Below are 9,005 nucleotides of genomic sequence, written 5' to 3'. Positions count from 1 at the left end.
TACAGCAGCCGTTTCTGTGAGATTAAGGGCTAGAGATATGATGCGCTGGATTATTTTGACAGAATTTCTTGCAGGTACAGCGAACAAACTCTTGAGTCTCGAATCACAAGCTCCCAGAGACTCTGCAGAGTTTACCAACCTCAAAACCACAGTCGAGGCAAAAATACAATTTAAAATGCAGATGACTCATGAGTCCAAGTCATCTACACAGCCTGTACAAAAAACTCCATTTATTGTTGTGCAAGATTTAAGACCATCGAAGTGACTGTGCACGTTTGATTCATTGAAAGATTTCTACATAAAGGCAGGCTTACGACACTGAACGCAGTGTGTTCACAGTGGCAGCTTTGTTGCACGTCATCCTTCCTGTTGTCTCTTTTGTGTTGTAACTGAATTAAAGACACAAATGAGATAACTCTGAGTAAATAAAAATATTCAGATTAATGATTCAGATCAGACCACCAATACTGAGGACTGTGCTACCTCATCTTATGTGTGTGCGTTTGTGTTCTTTTTGAAGATGATGAGAACTGCACCACAGGTTTGGACATCTGCTCTGCAGCTGTTCCCCGCAGTGTCATTATGACCATGTAGCCTCTTTTCCTGCAACCACCTTTAACTTTAAACCAGAGCTGGGACAGCCAATCAACCCAGATACTAATGTCAGGATCACATTATTGACCTGAGGCTCATCGCAGTCAGACAAAATGATTAATCTCTTTTCAGCTGTGCTCTGTTCTACGACTGCTTTTATTTTTCTACCTGTCCATCTTTTGTTCCCCATCAGGCCCGCATTCCTTCCTCACCAACTCATTACACAGAATTCCACAAATTCCCAACTCCTGCTCATCATCCGTGACCCTCTGTTCCAGCACAGGTGATAAATGTGCAGCTATGCTGCTCTGTGTAGAGCCTATATGTAAAAAGCCTGACGGAGGTCTGTGGACGGACGCTTTTGCACTCAGAGTGGTAGAAAGGAATGTCAGAGCAAGTCTGGACAGGTGGAGAAATGTGATTATTCCCCAGCCACACCCTGGAGAAGTACTCGGGGCTGCAGAAAGAAAAAGAAATGCCCTGAAAGACATTAAAAACCTAAATAAATAATCAACTGGATGTGACCTTGCCAAGAAAATTTGCACATGGTGAATGCAAATTAAAGTTATTGACAGCCAGTTTTCCCCCCCATTAAAAGAGTTTGTTCAGATGAACATATAATCTTTTACTTACAGCTTAGAGCTTTGAGTCGTGCCCACTAAACAACCGTTTCATTTTCTGTCAAGAAAAAGGCACGTCTGTGACTGAAGCGTGCAACAACTCCACTTTGTTGCACAAAAGAGACAAACCAGCACTGATAAAAGGAGATGATAAGCTTCTCATAGATCAAACTATTTGGAACCAGTTCTCACCCCTGATGTTCAAAGCCTTTAGATGACTTAAGCTAGTGGAACATTTCCCCTTCCTGAAGTCATATTAGAAAAATCAAACATTAGAAAACCAATGTTTCAGCTGCATCACGCAGGCCAGAAATGACTGAACTCCAAGCAGAGAGGTCGGGAAAGAACTCAAAACATCAGACTCCGTGTAGATACTGTAGGTAGAAGATAAAGTTTTCCACACATCAACACCATCCTTCACCGATTAAGGATATAAATGCAGGTCGGTTTTATCGAATGATCCTGAAATGATAAGTTGGGCTGTAAGAGCGTTCATCATGAGCGCAGCCTGCACACCCTCGATGCTGAGACTCATTCAGAGGAGCCGACGTCTCTTGGATCAGAGGGTGGATGATGCAAAAAACAGCAGAGCGGTGTGTGTGTTTGTTTTTGTGCAGAGATAAAGGCACAGATAGAGTGTGCGAGTGCGCTTAGACTGAGGGATAAAAGGGATCAGTGGACAAGGTGTCATCTGTGTCTCTCCTAAGTTCATTATGTGCTCAAAGTCTTGAAGATAAGTGGGGGAGGAAGAGGAACACACTGACATTTCCTCTGCTTTAATTCAGGACTGAAATCCTGCAGAGCGTCGTGTGCGTGAAGCTAAGCTATGACGGCTAAAGTCTTTTATTCTAAACTTTTTAGATTCACATGCATGCGGCTTTTTTGATGAAGCCACCAACAGGCCAACTTCCTCAGGAAGTTGCACACAGTGCCTTTGCACATTTTGACACGGTGGAACAAAATAACAAAATGAGCTACTTCAGTATTCTCTGTTCCTTTTATAATTAAAATCCAAACATTAGCTATCGTAAGCCGTGTCCTGGTGAACCTCCGCTGAGGTCGGGATGAAGCTTGACCACATCTGGAAACAGATCCACCCTCAAACACAGCACATGCTCTCCTATTGTCTGCAAGGGCCCGTTTAATCCACCTCTCTAGTGTTCTTCATCACGTTTTCAGCATCTCCTCCACTCGCCTGCTCTCTTTTGTTCTTGGCCGCAAGTCAATCCCGGCTTTATCCGGGCTTCTGTGGCTCTTACCTAACACAGAACACGAGTCCTGTCGTCTGAAGCCTGGCTGGTGATACGAGGCCGGTGGGGTGACAGACTGAGGAGGAGATGTTGTTGAGAATTGTTTAAAATGTGACTGCAGTCACAAGATGTTTGATATGTGAAACGATCGTGGCTGGAAGATGTAGATGGACGAGTGAAAAACAGGTCAAAACAGAAAAGTCAACTTTAAGCCGAAGATGTTTTGCATTTCACTTTGTGTAACAGGCAGAGAGCTGACTGACACTGAGGGTGAGATGGCATTTTTTTCTGCAGGACCTTGGCTGATTTTGTGGTCACAGTGAAGTTTAATTACAAAAGAGGAAGAATTGATTATGATCAGCAACCGGTTTTTGCAAGATATGCCCTTCATACAATTAAAAAAAAATAAAAATTCATGTGCTGCTGCACTGCTCTTTGTCCTCTTTGGTGTCTGCTCTCCAATTTTGTGCCCTGCAGACAGACATAGCAGCTGGGTGTGTGCAGTTTGTTACATGAAGGAAGTCAAACAACTCATCTTGTGCAACAATGACAAAAACTGCATTAAACTCTGTAAAAAAGGCAAACATGAGCTCTCGGTACCTCAAATTACTTCAAATTGTGTTTGTGCCATATTGTCATCGTCATCACTTCATGCAGCCTTCCACGCAGTTCATACAGGCCACCAAAATAAAACTTAACCCACATGAAGTTTATTCAGCTGTTTGAGGCTAAAGTTCTGAATTATTGTGAAGGTTTAAAGCCCGTCGAAGTAAAGCTCTCTGATTGTTGGTTTCACAGGTGTGAGAACACAAACACGTCTGCAAGCTCGCGTCTCAGCCAACAAATACAAAAAAGTCACTTTAAATTGTTGTAGAAATAATTCCGCAGTCAATGAGACGATAATGGAGCACGCGCTTCACCTGACGAGAGAACCTGCCCAGGTGTGAGCCATTACATATCTTATCTCTTAATTTCTTACTTTGAAGTCTTCGCTACAGCATTTCTATCTCTCTACCTGCAGGAAACGAGGTGACACACCTGATTTTCAGCTACAGGGACTGCAGGTGTGATGAGTCGCCTTCCTGCGTTCGTGTTTGCAGCAGTCCTCCTTCACCACCTCCTTCTCGACACCTTCACAAAACAAGCAGCTGCTCAGGAGGGGCCACAAGAACACCACCTCTCCGCTCCTCTTCGTCGCGTCTTCAGCCGGCTGTCCGCTCCGTCAAGCGCTCCTGCTGCTCAGGCGTGGATCAGCGAGGATGCGTCGACTCCACCTGGGATCGGCCCAGTTTTATTTTTCGCAGGTAAGCCAACGGCCCCGCCCCCTCCTCGCGCGGTGTTCAAGTGCTCCACGTAAAAACGCGGACTTGCGAGTCGCTCTGAATCAAAAAGAAAGAAATTTGCTATTTTACAACCCGGATGGAATTTTTTTTATAAAACAAACAAAGTGCATAAATCATAAATGTTGATAATGAAACAGAAAATGGAAAATACAGTTTGACTGACCATACTCACTAACATCCTCCACTTATTATGAAGAGCTGTCTAATGAAATGACTAATTTTAAATTATGACTCACTTAAGTTCCTTGTCATTTTTTTTTCCTGACATGATATGATTGTCTATCAATAATGAATGCACAGCTTAAATAAATACCTGTTGTCTTCCACAGCAGTACTGGAAAAACAACCAAAGGCTTTCAGGGACTAAACCTCATTGAACATCACACATGTGGAAGTGCACAAATGTTCAAAAAGGTTCAACAACTGTAAGTTAGACTCTGAGGAGGAATGTAATGTCGAAATGTTCACTGGTGCAAGATCACTGCCCCCTATAGTGTGTGTCTGTGTGTACGTGTGTGTATGTGGGGTGGGGGGGTCTGTACCTGCAACGGGACCAGAGGTGTGGCACCTCTCATGTGTCATTAATGACTGCAGCATGTAAACTAACATGTAAGTCTCGTGCACAAAGTGTGTTCCTGTTTTTATCATTTCATTTTTTTTAAGTGGAAGCTGATTGGCCCCACTATCACTGCAGACGTGTCAGCCACAGTGGGCCTTTGCACCGTGTTTCTGACAGGGTGTTTTTATCTGCAACAACAAATTACATTCTAAGGTAAACTGAAGTAATAGAAACAAGAGCTGTTCTCACAAACATCCGAGCACATCCCAAACAAGGCCAAACGTTTACCTGTACCTTGTCTCCCGTCCACCAATGAGGTTCTGGTTTAATTTCCTACCTTATAAGGTCAGAGATTTCCAGAAAGAGAGAAGGCGCAGCGCTCAGGGGCGGAAGGAGGCGGGGTGTTTTGTTGCGAGGTCTCGCTGTGGTGTAACTTTCGTTTCGAGCCCTGTCTTTACCCCCAAGCCCCAGTCCCGCTGCTGTTAAAGACCTGACACACATCAAAGATGAGCAGAAATGTAGGAGCAGCAGGTCGCAGCATGAACGGAACAGACGGCACGCTGTGTGTATTCATATCTTTGTGGGGACCAAAAGTTGGAAGACCAAAATCCTGGTCCCCACAAGTTAAAGGCATTTTGAGACTTTAGGGAAATGGTTAAATTGGGTGTTTGTTAAATTTAGGGTTATTGTTAGGCATTCATTTTTCATAGTTATGGTTAGGGAAACCATTATGTCAATTAGATGTTCCCACAAGATATGAATACTTGACTGGTGTGTGTGTGTGTGTGTGTCTTTAACTGGTTTAACCTGTAGGCAATAAAATTAAGCATACACACTTAAAGTCAGGATTACTGTGAATAGATTTGTCCCACCTGGTGGATGAAAGTAATCCTTAAATGTTTTACACATAACCCTTCACTGTAAATGCCTTCATTAAAATACCTCTGAAAAAAACCTCTTTAAGATCCCCACATCTAATTAAACTACATCTGACTCAGCACACAACATATTACAGAGAACTGTGAAATTCATTATTAACACTTTATTTTTCTGTTTTCTTTTTTTTAGACTTTTAGACTTTGATCTGGTAACAAATCTGAAATCTTCTTGAACAAGAAACAATGTCAATAAATTCATTTTTACTGTGAAAAAGTCCTGAGCCATCCTTCATATCTTCATATTTTGCTTCCAAACAGACACATTTTCTTGTAATTTCTTGCAGGTTCTCCTGGCTTTCTGAAGATCATCCAACTTTGTCTTTGGACATTGCTTCCTTTTTTCACTTGTTTTTAGTCCAGTCATTTATTAGGACCCCTTAACACTGATCTGTGAATCCTTCAAGCATAAAATGTCACCTAACCCAAGGGATGAACCAGTGCTGTATCTGCACATAACAGAAAACTAAACAAAAAAATTCAATTGTGTCTTTAGGCTCTTTGTTGCTATAGCACCCTGCTGCAAAAACACACAATTTGTTCAAATTTCTTTGGCTGAATTTACAGAAAATGTTAACAGAGTCTGACAAAATGATGAAATAGTATTTTTGGACAACTAGGTCAATCCCAAACAGCTGTTAACCCAAAATTTGGCATATCTTGGCACAGTGTAAAGTGTGTCCTTAAAATTGCACAAATGGAGAACAGAAGAAGTGAAGGGTCTAAAAACAATCTACAGCAAATGATCAGCATCTCAAAGTCTTGTTGTTAAGAGATATGGGGAAAGAAACAACAAAGAGCTGACACAGGACCTGTGAGGTGCCTCCGCTCCTTCAGCTGATCCATTTACTCCTCAATGGAGCCTCATCGGAAATGGTCTCAGTGGAAGAAAAATGGGGAGCAAAGGTTGAGGTGTGCCTAATTACACAAGACCTGGACTGAAAATCAGACCTGATGGAGAGATGAATCTAATTATGAACCCAGAAAAGTACCGTGAGATTTTAATCCACCATCCAATACCATCTGGAAAGCATCTGATTGGCAATGGCTTCATTCTTCAGCATCACATTGATCCCAAAGACACAATAAAAACATATTTTAAAAAAACACAGGCACACAATGGAGCACTATCAGTCATGGATTGGCCTCCTCCAGAGCCTGGACCTCAACATTATTGAGGCAGTGTGGCAATCACATTGACAGAGAACAGAACAAAAGGCAGCCAACATCCAAAGAAGAGCTCTGAATGTCCTTCAAGAAGCCTGGAGAACGTTTCCCGAAGACTACTTAAAGAAGTTGTCTTACATCCTTTATTTCCATGTACGGTATGTCTTTACACGTTTCACTAGCTTTCCCTCACATTTTTCTACCAACGGATAAAGAAATGAAGAGCGCCTCAAGCCACACGGTGCTGTGATTAATTACAAGTCATAAAACAATATCTTTAGAAAGATTCTGTTTTATGTTGCGACACAGATGTCTTGACTTTGAGGGTTTCTGTGTCTTTTCTTCTCTATAAAAATACAGAATATTCACGTTCACGAGGCTTCAACCTCCACTTTAGAAAGTTCAATGCTGACTGCTACCACTCTGATTTTTCTTTCACATAATTATCACACATCATCATGTGAAACTTGGGGAAACTTTCCACCTCCAGCACATTTTAACCCTTTTGCACAAGCCTGCAGAGTTTCCAGAGCTGTCAGCTCGCTCAGTCGTTATGCTGGTGGTTTATTTTTGCTTCCTTGGGGCAAAGTCTGTAGTTACATCACCTCACATATAATGCAGCTTCTTCTACTTCTGAAATCAAGACAAAGAACGTATTGGTCACACAGCAGTGACTGATAGGTGATCTTACTCTGTTTATTCCTGCGTAGTACTCGGCATGATCTGCTCAGTGTGAGCTTTTAATCATATGAGCAGAAGCAGAGTCATGCCAAGTCCTGTTCTGTCTTGTCATGCATGCAATTGTGGTAAATTTCCCTGTGAGGGGAATGTGCAGACGCCACAGGAAGAAGAAGAGGATAAGTGTGTCTGCCTTCACTTTTACCTTCAATTTAGATGGATGGAGTCATGAATTAGAAACGTTTTTTGGGGGGGAAAGCCGAGTTCAACGTTACTACACTAACCAAAAAAAATCACTTAAACAGAATCTGTCTGACAAAGTGAAGTAGACTAAAATAATCTCAAGAAACACCTAAGTGACAAAGTTCACTGACATCTAAAAACGGAGAGAACAACTACGCTGAACCTTCCCAGGAGTGATCAGCCTTTTAAAATTACTCCAAGAGCTCATACACGACTCTTGGATGGCTCTGAATGGCTCAAAGTCAAAACTTAAATCAAATCGCGATGCTTTGGCATGAAAAAAACTCCAGTGGTGGAATTAAAACAATTCTGTGATTAAAAGTGGGCCTAAATTCCTCCACAGTGAGACACTCATTATCAGGCACTGCAAATACTTGGTAGCAGTTCTTGCTGCCTGTTGTGTGTGGTCTATTTCTTTCTGTGCATGATTGTTACCGTTTTCTTTATTAAATTTTAACACACTCATGTGCTACATTTTCTTACCAGAAATCTCCAGAAGTAAATCCGCTCTGTGTGGAACCAATAAAGTCTTAATCTTCTGTTTGAGATGTGGCGGAACAGCAGATTCACATCACAGATGTGCAGCCAATAAATCTGCAGACACTGTGCGATGCTATCATCCCAGTGGACCAAAGTCTCAGAGGAATGTTTCCGGCGCCTTGTTAAATCTATGACACGAAGAGTTAAGGCGGGTAGGAAGGTTAGATGGTTCAGTCCTAGCAAGGTGAACGTAAACTCAGAACAATTATCCTCTCCATGAAAATTATTATTTCCCAAATGCTGATTTGATGGCTTTCTGCAGGCCGGTTGGTAACGTTCACTTTAGTGTTCTGGAGGTAGTAATGGCCCAGAAACACGTTTTCTGCTCATTGGTTGATGATTTCTTTGCAAAATCTTGAGGGGACTCCCAGTTCCAGATTTACTTAAACATCCCCGCAACATAATACTCCCACCACCGTATTTCACTGTGCAGATGGTGTCCTTGGTGTACTTCAGTCTGGGTTGAAGGTGTCTCTTCTGCAGAAGTGGAGTTATTTTCTTGGTCTGCAACCTCGCGGTCCATTCTTGTGCAGAGCTCTGGTGACTGTCTTCTTTGAGACTACAAGTCCTGACTTGGCAGTTCTGGGGTCTTTAGGGACATCTCTTACTACTTTACCTTCCGGAGTCTTTGAGATGTTTCACTTCCTACCCATGTTCTGACACTTGAAAATGCTGTGAGCATCAATGATTATTTTTCCTCAAGTCTTTACGGATTTCTTGTTTTTGGTATGATGCTTTCTCGGGCGGAAGCTCAAACCCTTGCTGATGTTTTTGAGCTTTGTATAAATCAGAAAAGAATTTTGTCTTTGCTGGTATTTTACACTCAACCAAACCCTAACACTCTGACTACCTTGCATTGTGGGAATTGTAGGATGCAAGAGCTGTCCGTGACTCTCACACAGGTGAGGATATTTCGAAGAAGAGAAAAATACCACAAGACAAACTTTTTTTTATGAGTTTTTATTTATTTATTTGATTTTTATGTCTTTTATTATGTTTTTTTTTTTTTACTCCAAAGAGATCCTGAGGTATTCACAATATAATGGCATTTATTTTATTTGAAATGACACTGGGGA

The sequence above is a fragment of the Diplotaxodon limnothrissa genome, linkage group LG6 (assembly GCF_057381915.1).
Source record: "Diplotaxodon limnothrissa isolate DT_005_m linkage group LG6, D_limnothrissa_male_GT1.1, whole genome shotgun sequence".
Classification (NCBI taxonomy): domain Eukaryota; kingdom Metazoa; phylum Chordata; class Actinopteri; order Cichliformes; family Cichlidae; genus Diplotaxodon; species Diplotaxodon limnothrissa.
Note: the sequence above shows the minus strand (reverse complement) of the source record.